Raw genomic sequence first — 9,701 nt, 5'->3', positions numbered from 1 at the left:
GTCCTCAATTAAAGTAACAAACTTTTTAAAAAAATGACACACCTTAAGAAGGAAAACAACACACCATAAGAAGAAAAACAAATCACCTTAAAAGGAAAACTACACACCTTAAGAAAACAAACCACGCACCTAAAGCTTAGACCGACGCACCTTAAGAAGGAAAACAATGCACTTTAAGAAGGAAAACCGCGCAATAAAGCTCTAGGCTGACACATCTTAAGTTTTAACAACCGACGCACCTTAAACACATAGATCACGTACCATAAGAACGAAAACTACACACCTTAAGAAGGAAAACCACGCACTTAAAGCTTTAGACCAACGCATCTTAAGTTTTAACAACTGTGTCGGTCCCGAATAGATAGATTAGTGAGTCTAGAGGAGGGTGGTGGGATGAATAGACTCACTAGGGTTTTGAAATTTTAATCACAAACTGTTACTCTTTCTTAAAAAAGGAGTGTAAGGATTCAGTCAGAGTTATATTTGCAGTGGAAAGTTAAGTTTCTTTTAATTTGACATTGCACGATTTATAGTTTACTAAAAGAGATATGACTTGGTCGATGAAATGAGATGCACGCTTAATGTAAAGCGTAGTGAGTAAAGAGAGAGAGAGAGAGGGGGGGGGGATTTTTAGTGTTACCCGGCTATTAACAAAGCCTAGTCCACTCTTATTCACAACTCGTGAAGGGTTTCACTAATTTCTCCTTTAGTACAATAACACCACCAAGTCTGCCTCCTTGATCACAAATTTGGACAACAAACTTGCACCATAGGTTTTTCAACTCTCAGAGTCTACTCCGTCTCTTTATACTTCACAAAGTAGAGAGTGTAGATAGAAGAAATGGTTTCTTCCTTTCTCCAACTAAAATCTCGACTAGATTGGGTCTTGATGTGAACGTTGATGCAGCTCAAGATTTCTTTGAGATCTAGATTTGAACTTTTGAACTTTTCTCTCTTCTCAAACACTGATTGCTTGTAGCTTGTAAACTTTAAGCTTTTTGAAAACTTATATGCCTTTAGAATGATGCAAAATACCCATACATTAAACAATAATGAAGCTGTAGCAACTTATTCAATGCAAAATGAGGCCTCCATTACTGAGTTATCAACTTATTCAATGCAAAATGAGGCCTCCATTACTGAGTTATCTCCTAGATACATGATGAAATGATATCTAATAACAAATTTCAATTTGAACAAACTAACAAATTATAGCACACAATAAACAAAGCAGGGCAAAACACATAATACGAGATATTTTCAATTTAATAAAAACAAATTTAGAAATAATAAGAGAAATATTTTAAAATTAATTAATAAACATAAATATTTACAAATAATAATACAAAATTTGTAATATTAATCAATTTGTAAATATTACGGAGTAATAAGAAAAAATAATACAGTAAACAATAAAACCCAAAAAAAAACGAAAAATCCTACTTGGATTTACCGCCTCCGCCACCTGACTGGATTGCCTACATTGATGACGACCACCTCCGACTTCCGCCATTATTGCACTATCCGATTGCAAATTCGTCACCACCGGCGACATGCACATCTGCCTCCGGCCGCCAAGATGACACCGCCGACAGCTTCAACAATAGCAAAGTCGAGCGTCCGTCGACTTCAGCGTGAAGAAAGGAAACGACAGCACCGTTCCCTCTGTCCGTCGACTTCACTGATGACGTAGAGAGAAACGGCGAGAATGCTACGGACTGAACGAAAACAAGAAGAGGACTCGTCGGCGCAATAAAAGAATACGTGGGCGATTGAGAATACCAAAAATACACGCTATATTCATTCTTCCAAAATTAAAACACTACTACAAATGACACAAATACCCCCACCAGCCTACTAATACCACGCCTAACACAAAAATAACCCAAAATTATCATTAATCTTACACCATCTAATATTCCAATCAAACGTATACCATTTGTCCTCATAATCCTCTACACACACACACACACACACACACACACACATATATATAGGGTAGGCTTTATATGAGACAACCCCTTAGATGAGAAATAAGACATAATCTTGACCATAGGAAAATATAAATGAATGGTAGGATTTTAATGTGATTCCTAAGAAATAGGGTAATTTTGAATAGTAATTAGCAATCAAAGGGCAAATATGTAAACTTGTCATGAACCATCCATCCTAATTTTAGGCTGCCACCGTCTTTCACTCTACCCAATCCCTAGAAAGCTTGTGAATAATTTGGAAACGCAGCGAAGAAGAAATTGCACCGCCTTGAATCACAACGAAGAACAAAACGCTCCATTGGCCAAGTGCCTTGCCATTGTCCAATAGATATGGTTGGTACAAAGCGACGAGATAACCTACGAAGGGGGTTGAAGCAACAAACGGAAAGGAGAGGTGGGGGGGGGATTAAATTTCATGTGTGTGTCAGCAGTTAACCGCAACCCAGATTAGGGTTAAGGGGAATTCGTTTGGGACCCTCTAGATGATTTTGGTGTAGTGTTTGTCGAAAGGGGATCTCGTCCATGGGTGTGTGTATTGTTCGTCATCCGAGTTCCTAAATTGACAGTGTGTGCATTGTGAAACTCATCCTGTTGGATTTTAGAAAATCTTACTTTTGCAGTATCAATATTGTTTCTTTACATCCTTCATAGTTGTTCCATTGAATAATGCATGCTTTTGCCTAATTGAATTTTGAAATTGCATTTTCTTTTTTGGTATTCCACATGGACATTTAATTTTGAAATTATAGTTGGCAATTTTTTTTGGCAAGCTTAGAGTTTGACTTACTTAAGATGTGCTTTTTGTGGCAATAACATACTTATTTATATGAATGTTATTATTGGGTTTGAGTCAGGAGTGTGTATTTGATGATTACTGATTTATGTGTAGTGTTTGTGCGAACTAAGTAGTAGGGCGCTGTCTGTAAGTAGGTTGGGTATGCACAGTGCACAAGGCAATCACACATGATGCACACGGGGATACCATTAGCGGAAGAAACGAATAGGTATGTGCATCTAAAATATGTGGTGTGTGCACCCTGTGAAACTCCTCCCGTTGGATTTTAAAAATTCTTACTTTTGCAGTATCAATATTGTTTCTTTACCGCCTTCATATTTGTTCCATTGAATAATACATGCTTCTGCCTAATTTAATTTTGAATTTTTTTTAACATTTAATTTTGAAATTGCAGTATGCAATTTTTTATTTTTATTTTTGCAAGCTTAGAGTTCGGCTTACTTAAAGATGTGCTTTTTGTGGCAATAACATACTTATTTATATGAATGTGTTTATTGGGTTCGAGTTAGGAGTGTGTATTTGATGATTACTAATTTATGTTCAGTGTTTGTTTTGACTAAGTAGCAGGCGATGTTTGTAAGTAGGTTGGGTATGCACAATGCACAAGGTAATCCCACATGATGCACACGAGGATACCATTAGCGACAGAAACGAACAGGTATGTTCATCTATAATATGTGGTGTGTTCACATGTTTACACCGACAACTTAGAGTGTGGAGTTGTTTACCTTGTAAGCACAATTTTTTGTTTTACTTTTGTCCACATGTTTCATTGTTTGTGACAATTTATGTGCAGTGTTTGTGCTAAGTAGAAATGCGTTGTTTATAAGTAGGTTGGCTATGTACTGTGCACAAGGTAATTCCACGTGGTGCACACGGGGATACCATGTAGTTAGGTTAGCAAAACAGAAAAACATGTATGTACATCTATAATATATGGTGTATGCACTTGTTTACAACAGTTCAGAATGTGGAGTTGTTAACACTGTAGGCATTGTTTTTTTAATACTTGTGACAACATGCACTGTGTGTATGTATAATTCTGTCGTTGTCGCAGTTACGGTGGTTTGCTCTCGTTACTCAAATGCAGTGGTGTGCACACGCCTTTATTCTAAAATGCACATGCACGTATCATAAAATGTAGTTAATGCACAGTGTCAAATAAAAAAACGTCAACTTCTCGACCACTAAAACATAAAACAATACAGTGCACACTTATAGTGACCGCTTAGCACAGGGATAAGACATATATGGGGTGTGAGGCGCACAACCGTTAACCTTGTTTGCACATTGTATTTGTCTGATGGCACACGATTCATACAATGGGATGTTGACAGTGCAAAACAGAGTGTGCACAGGATCATGGTTTTGTACAATGGGATGTAGATAGTGCATAACAGAGTGCACAAGATCATGGTTTAATAAAACAGACGATAATGCAAAGAAGTGCACACGGCTTTCATTAAAGTGCACACACGTCCTCATAAAAAAATCATGAGCAACCCAACCCCCATGAACTTTGCCTTAAAAATACTAGTACAGAACACTGCGTACACACTCATTAATTAAACAATACAAGATTTAATAAATATGCACAACCTACCTCACAGAGGTGCACACAAGAAAACAACTAATTAGGCATAAAGTTTTGAGTGTCGTGAAAACTACAAAGTTTAAATAAAAACACTTGTTAAAAACAAAAACTATACCGCCAAAGGACAATTACAACTATCATGGTGCGCAAATTGGTTAGAAGACCTACACAACCGTTTCAACATAGACGCTTTTTCTACGACTACCTCTTTTGATGATTTGATCCGCTTTCCAAAACCTTTACTCTTAGCAATGGAAGGGGGGTGTATAACGATATCAGGAGATAATAGCACACCACCAAAAGACCGAATAACACTTGATTTACTAACGGACATTCCAACACTAGATTCAGCATTAAAAAATGACACTTTCAGCTCGTTCAGCACACTGCCAACTCCATAACAAGATCCAAGCTATCTCCTGCAAGAGTAACAGAACTATAGAAAACAACAAAAACACAACATTGTAAAGAAAAGGACAACAATTACCAAACAATCCTATAAAACTAACCCAACAAAAAAACAAAAAAAAACAAAAAAAAAAAAAACCACACCAAAAAATTAACGGACAGTAAGATGACCAGAATGTGACGAGGCAGTGAAGTCATACTAACATGAATATCCTTCCTTTGTTATGCGGTAAGGTCTTCCAAGGCCTATACCAACAGTGTTGGAAGCACCCTAATTCTAGCACCTAAAAATCGCACCCGCTCCTCTAGAGTAAAATCAATCTTCGGAGCATCACACAAAGGTTCTTGCTGCATCCAATCTACGAAATTTTGCGGAGGGTCAACAAAATCCCCATCATCATTATGCGATTCGGATGAACAACCCTCCAAATGTGCATTCCGTGCCTTCTTAGCTGCCAACCAACAACATGAACAAACACAATCATTAAAACAAACTAAATGTAAGCCAAGTGACACAACACACTATAACCCGTGAACACAGGCAAACAAAACAGTGCACACACCACTCTGAACTCGTGCACACAGACAAACATAACAGTGCACACAACCGAAAAATACATGTCAACATACCTGGAATATGACAAGTGCACACAAGACAAAGGAGACAGGCACACATTATCCCGTTACCGTGCACACACAAAACCAAAAAAAAAATTAAAGAAGACTATAACAACGTAAAAACCACGTACACGTAAATATTACATAGATTTTTTAACATTTTATTTCATCTAATAATGTTATTGAGTCATTGTTATTGTTATTGATTATCAAATTTGTACTATTTAAAGTCAACAGAAGATCAAAACAATTTTTTTTTATAAAAAAACTTATTACTTATTTACAGTCTATTATTGCCCAAAGTGAACAAACCCCATTTCGCCGTATTTGTTGAGCCACTAAATTAACATGATTTACATCTTCTCACATGTTCTGTCGGGCAGGAGCGTGGGAGCCCCGGTCCAGAGAACCCTTGGAGTTGGAGATTCAACCTTTTGAGAGAATTTTTTTTAACAAAAAATTTCTTATTTACAATTTACTATTCCCTAAAGTCTAAAATTTTAGAGTTTCTATCCTCTATTTGTAAACCATGATCTTCATCTTCCATCCCCTCGCTACTAGACTTTGTGAAGTGAAAGTCACGCTGATATTGAATGGTGTATTCATGAGTGTGACAATTGGGAGCACAGATTGGAGCACTGATGAGAGTTACAATCTGCCACAAAAGTCTTTATCTGGGTAAATAGCTATAGATACTCAACTTCGCCCTTGGAACTCCAAGCACCAAACTCATTTTCCAAATTAATTGGAAATTATATACTTTAACTTGTTTTGTGGGTTACGACCCCCATTTTCTACGTCATGGCTGCTGAGTCTTGACAACAAACATCTGGAAATTCCTTTAAATGAAGCTTCCATTCAAGGGCAAAAATGGGTACAATAATTTGTCATTGCACTGTAGGATATATTCAACTCCGAATCTACACTTATAATAAGATCCAATAATGTTAGACCCTAATTGGTACTAAAAAATTTTGGTGTAATAGTTTGTTATAACATGTTGTAGTTTGTGTTCTTCTTATTGTGTAACTTCCAATTAAATTTCTAATATATCCTAATCATTTATAATTTTACCAAATTCTTTCCGTTAAATATAACGGAAGTTTAACATTAAATTCTTTAGTCAATTTGTTTCTTTTTGCGGTTTTCAAACAAATTGGCAATATTCTATAATACAATTCTGTATAGATTTTTAACTTAAAATTAGAATATTGAACTATTAATAGGATTTTATAACACAATTTTGTATAGATTCCTAACTAAACCATTATTCTACCCAAAACGACAGTATATAAACCCCTCCCCTTCTCACTGGTATTCACCAAAAACTAAACCTAACATATTCTGCAACACACCATCAACTTGACATTCTATAGGTATGATTGTCAAAATATTACCATGCTAATTCTATTATTTGTATTTGTACTCATAATGATTACAGTTTAAAAAAAAATCAATGATGGTATACTCATTAATTAGTACAACTTCAATATTGTTAGGTAAATATATCTATTGTATAATCTGTTTATCTATACTTGTATTATTGTATGTAATGTTGTGGTTCTCATTATATTCCTTTATAATCTACACATTTTAGTTACTCCTAACTCCCTAATCTATGGTTTTTTAATTTATGTTGTGGTTCACATTATATTATTTTATAACATCCTTTATGAACAGATTTCCCATGGCACAAGAATATTAGTCATGGCAAATGCAGTAAAGTTAATTGATATTGACACACAAACTGTGGGCTGAAGTTGTACAGTTCACTTCATTAAGAAAAACGAACCAAAAAACGTTATTGGAACGCTTGAGAAAAAGTATATGCTCATCGTCTTGGAGGATGAAAATGTAAGTAAATAGTAAAAAATTTATCCCTTTTATTATTATTATTATTATTATTATTATTATTATTATTTTATTTTTATCATTATTAGTATTATTATTATTATGAAGATGCTCTCATTCACCACCAACATCATTGTAAATGTTATATCTAAATGCAAAGAACTTGAATTCAATCAATAGTGTTTGATAATGACATTGGAATGTATAATATCACTTTACAAACCAACAAATAGTACATCATCTCAAATGTCATTGTCAAACCTGTACGGACGAACTATAAAGTACTTGATCACAAATACAATTACACATGGATTTTAAATGGTCGGACCGGTGTCCAAACAAGTGACAATGATGACGCGTCATTTGATCCCATGTAAGTGGTTTATTTGTTTCTACTTACTTTAGTTGTAATTTAGCTATTTACAATTTCGTTATGTTTTATTAAAATATATAAGCATCGAGGCTGTTTCTTTGACTTTTATTAATTTAGCATTTTTTTCTCTCTCTCATTATTATATGACTACTTTAACCAATTAAGGAACACTAATTTAAAAATACGCATTGGGCATTGGTTTAATCGCGCAACGCGCGTGTGATAACTAGTACTTATATATATAGTGAATCATGATGCATGTTGTGGATGAACATTTCGGTTCAAATAACCCAAACCAAACCAGACCAGACCAGTTCAATTTTGGTTTATTGTTCAAAACCAAACATTTATATTTTGTGTACACTAAACGATTCAATTTAGTTAAAAATCGAACCTAATTAAGCGGGTGTTTGGTTATTGGCTTATAAGCCAAATTTTAGCTTATTTGACCAAATTTAGTTTTTTGATCAACTAATAAGCTATTTTGAAGTGTTTGGTAAATGGCTTATTGGCATTGGCTTATTGGGCCAATAAGCTGAAAATTGAAAAGCTAATGAATGTAGCTTTTTGTATCAGCTGGTTGGAAACAATGGGTATATTGACTATTTTATACTTTGAAATCAATGGGATTTACTTTTAAATTCGTGGTGTGTTTATTATTTTATAATAATAATAACAATAATCTTTATCTTTATATATATATAAATAAAATCCTCCAAAACGAAATCTTCCTTCCCGCCCAAAATATTGTACATTAAAACAATTAAAATAATAGAATCATATTAAAACAATCGAATAATATTAAAACAATACAATTCCAATACAATTCGTATAAACAATAGAATAATATTAAAACAATACAATTCATATACTACAATTCCAATATAATTCGTATAAAATAAATCTGCTATTAAAACACGAAATCCAATACTACAAAATGATGTCTACTATTTATTCTACAATTCCTATACTACAATTCTAATACAATTCGTCTACTCAATTCCTCTACAATTCCTATACTACAATCTATAATCTATAATCTATATCTATATCTATAATAATAATAATCTATATATATATATATAAACAAAATCCTCCAAAACGAAATCCTATTTCCCGCCCAAAATATTGTACATTAAAAAAATTAAAACAATAAAATAATATTAAAAGTACAATAATATTAAAACTCGAAATCCTATAACATCAAAACATTGTTATGCATTAGGATTAGTACATTGTTATAATCCTATTGTAACCCCTCGGTTTTTCCGACAAAGTTAGGGTTCGAAAAATATTTTTAGGCTATAATATTTATGAGATGATCTCTCGGTACTTCAGAAGGATTTTTTTTTATAAGTGAGGCTAATTATTAATAAAGCTGCGATCTACGTACCGGTCACGAACCGTAAAATTTTTAAGGATGTGTATACAGTTCGAATTTTCCTAGAAAATGGATTATTAAGTATGATACGATTAAGCCTGAACTTTCTATTTAGTTCAAGTGGAAATTTAAACGGACTGTAAGAGTAAATTTGTTACGGACCTTCGTACCTATATTTCGCGAGATACCGAAAATTTCCCAATTTTAGTGGTTATTGACGGGATTATTTTTAGAATAATTTTGGTATTGGAATTTTCCCGAATTAAGTTATATTCCTCCGAACTTTTATCTGATTTAATCCCTAACTGGCAAAGAAGTCTTGCTCTACAAGATGCACCATAGGATTGTGACAAGTGGCATCCCTATTTACCACATGGTAATTAAATAATTAATTAATAGGAAGAGTATGGGATAAGCTAAACCATGTCTACACTCCAAGTCTTCTACTCTCTCCCACACCCATTTTCGAAATTAAGATAAGGAAAAAGAAGAGAAAAAAATGTCATCTTCCTCTTGGATCCAAGAACTCCATAACCATGCTCTTCAACTCAAGTGCTCTAGTATAGGTAAGACTTTGGTTTTGTTCGGTTAAATCTTTCCTAGAGCTTAAGTCTAAACTAAAGGTTCATGAAAATGTGGTTATTATGGTGATTTTGTTTAGGATCTTCGGTGAAAAGTTTGAAGGA

General features: G+C 34.1%; 1 long non-coding RNA gene across 1 annotated transcript; it reads left to right on the top strand.

Moving 5' to 3' along the window:
* Positions 1 to 2,229: 2,229 nt before the first annotated feature.
* On the top strand, positions 2,230 to 3,756 carry LOC116007991. Its single transcript, XR_004095401.1, has 2 exons — positions 2,230 to 2,998; positions 3,358 to 3,756. It is a non-coding gene; the product is annotated as an uncharacterized LOC116007991 (long non-coding RNA).
* Positions 3,757 to 9,701: the final 5,945 nt, after the last annotated feature.

The sequence above is a fragment of the Ipomoea triloba genome, chromosome 16 (genome assembly GCF_003576645.1).
Source record: "Ipomoea triloba cultivar NCNSP0323 chromosome 16, ASM357664v1".
NCBI lineage: Eukaryota > Viridiplantae > Streptophyta > Magnoliopsida > Solanales > Convolvulaceae > Ipomoea > Ipomoea triloba.
Note: the sequence above shows the minus strand (reverse complement) of the source record. Positions and strands in the feature narration are given on the sequence as shown.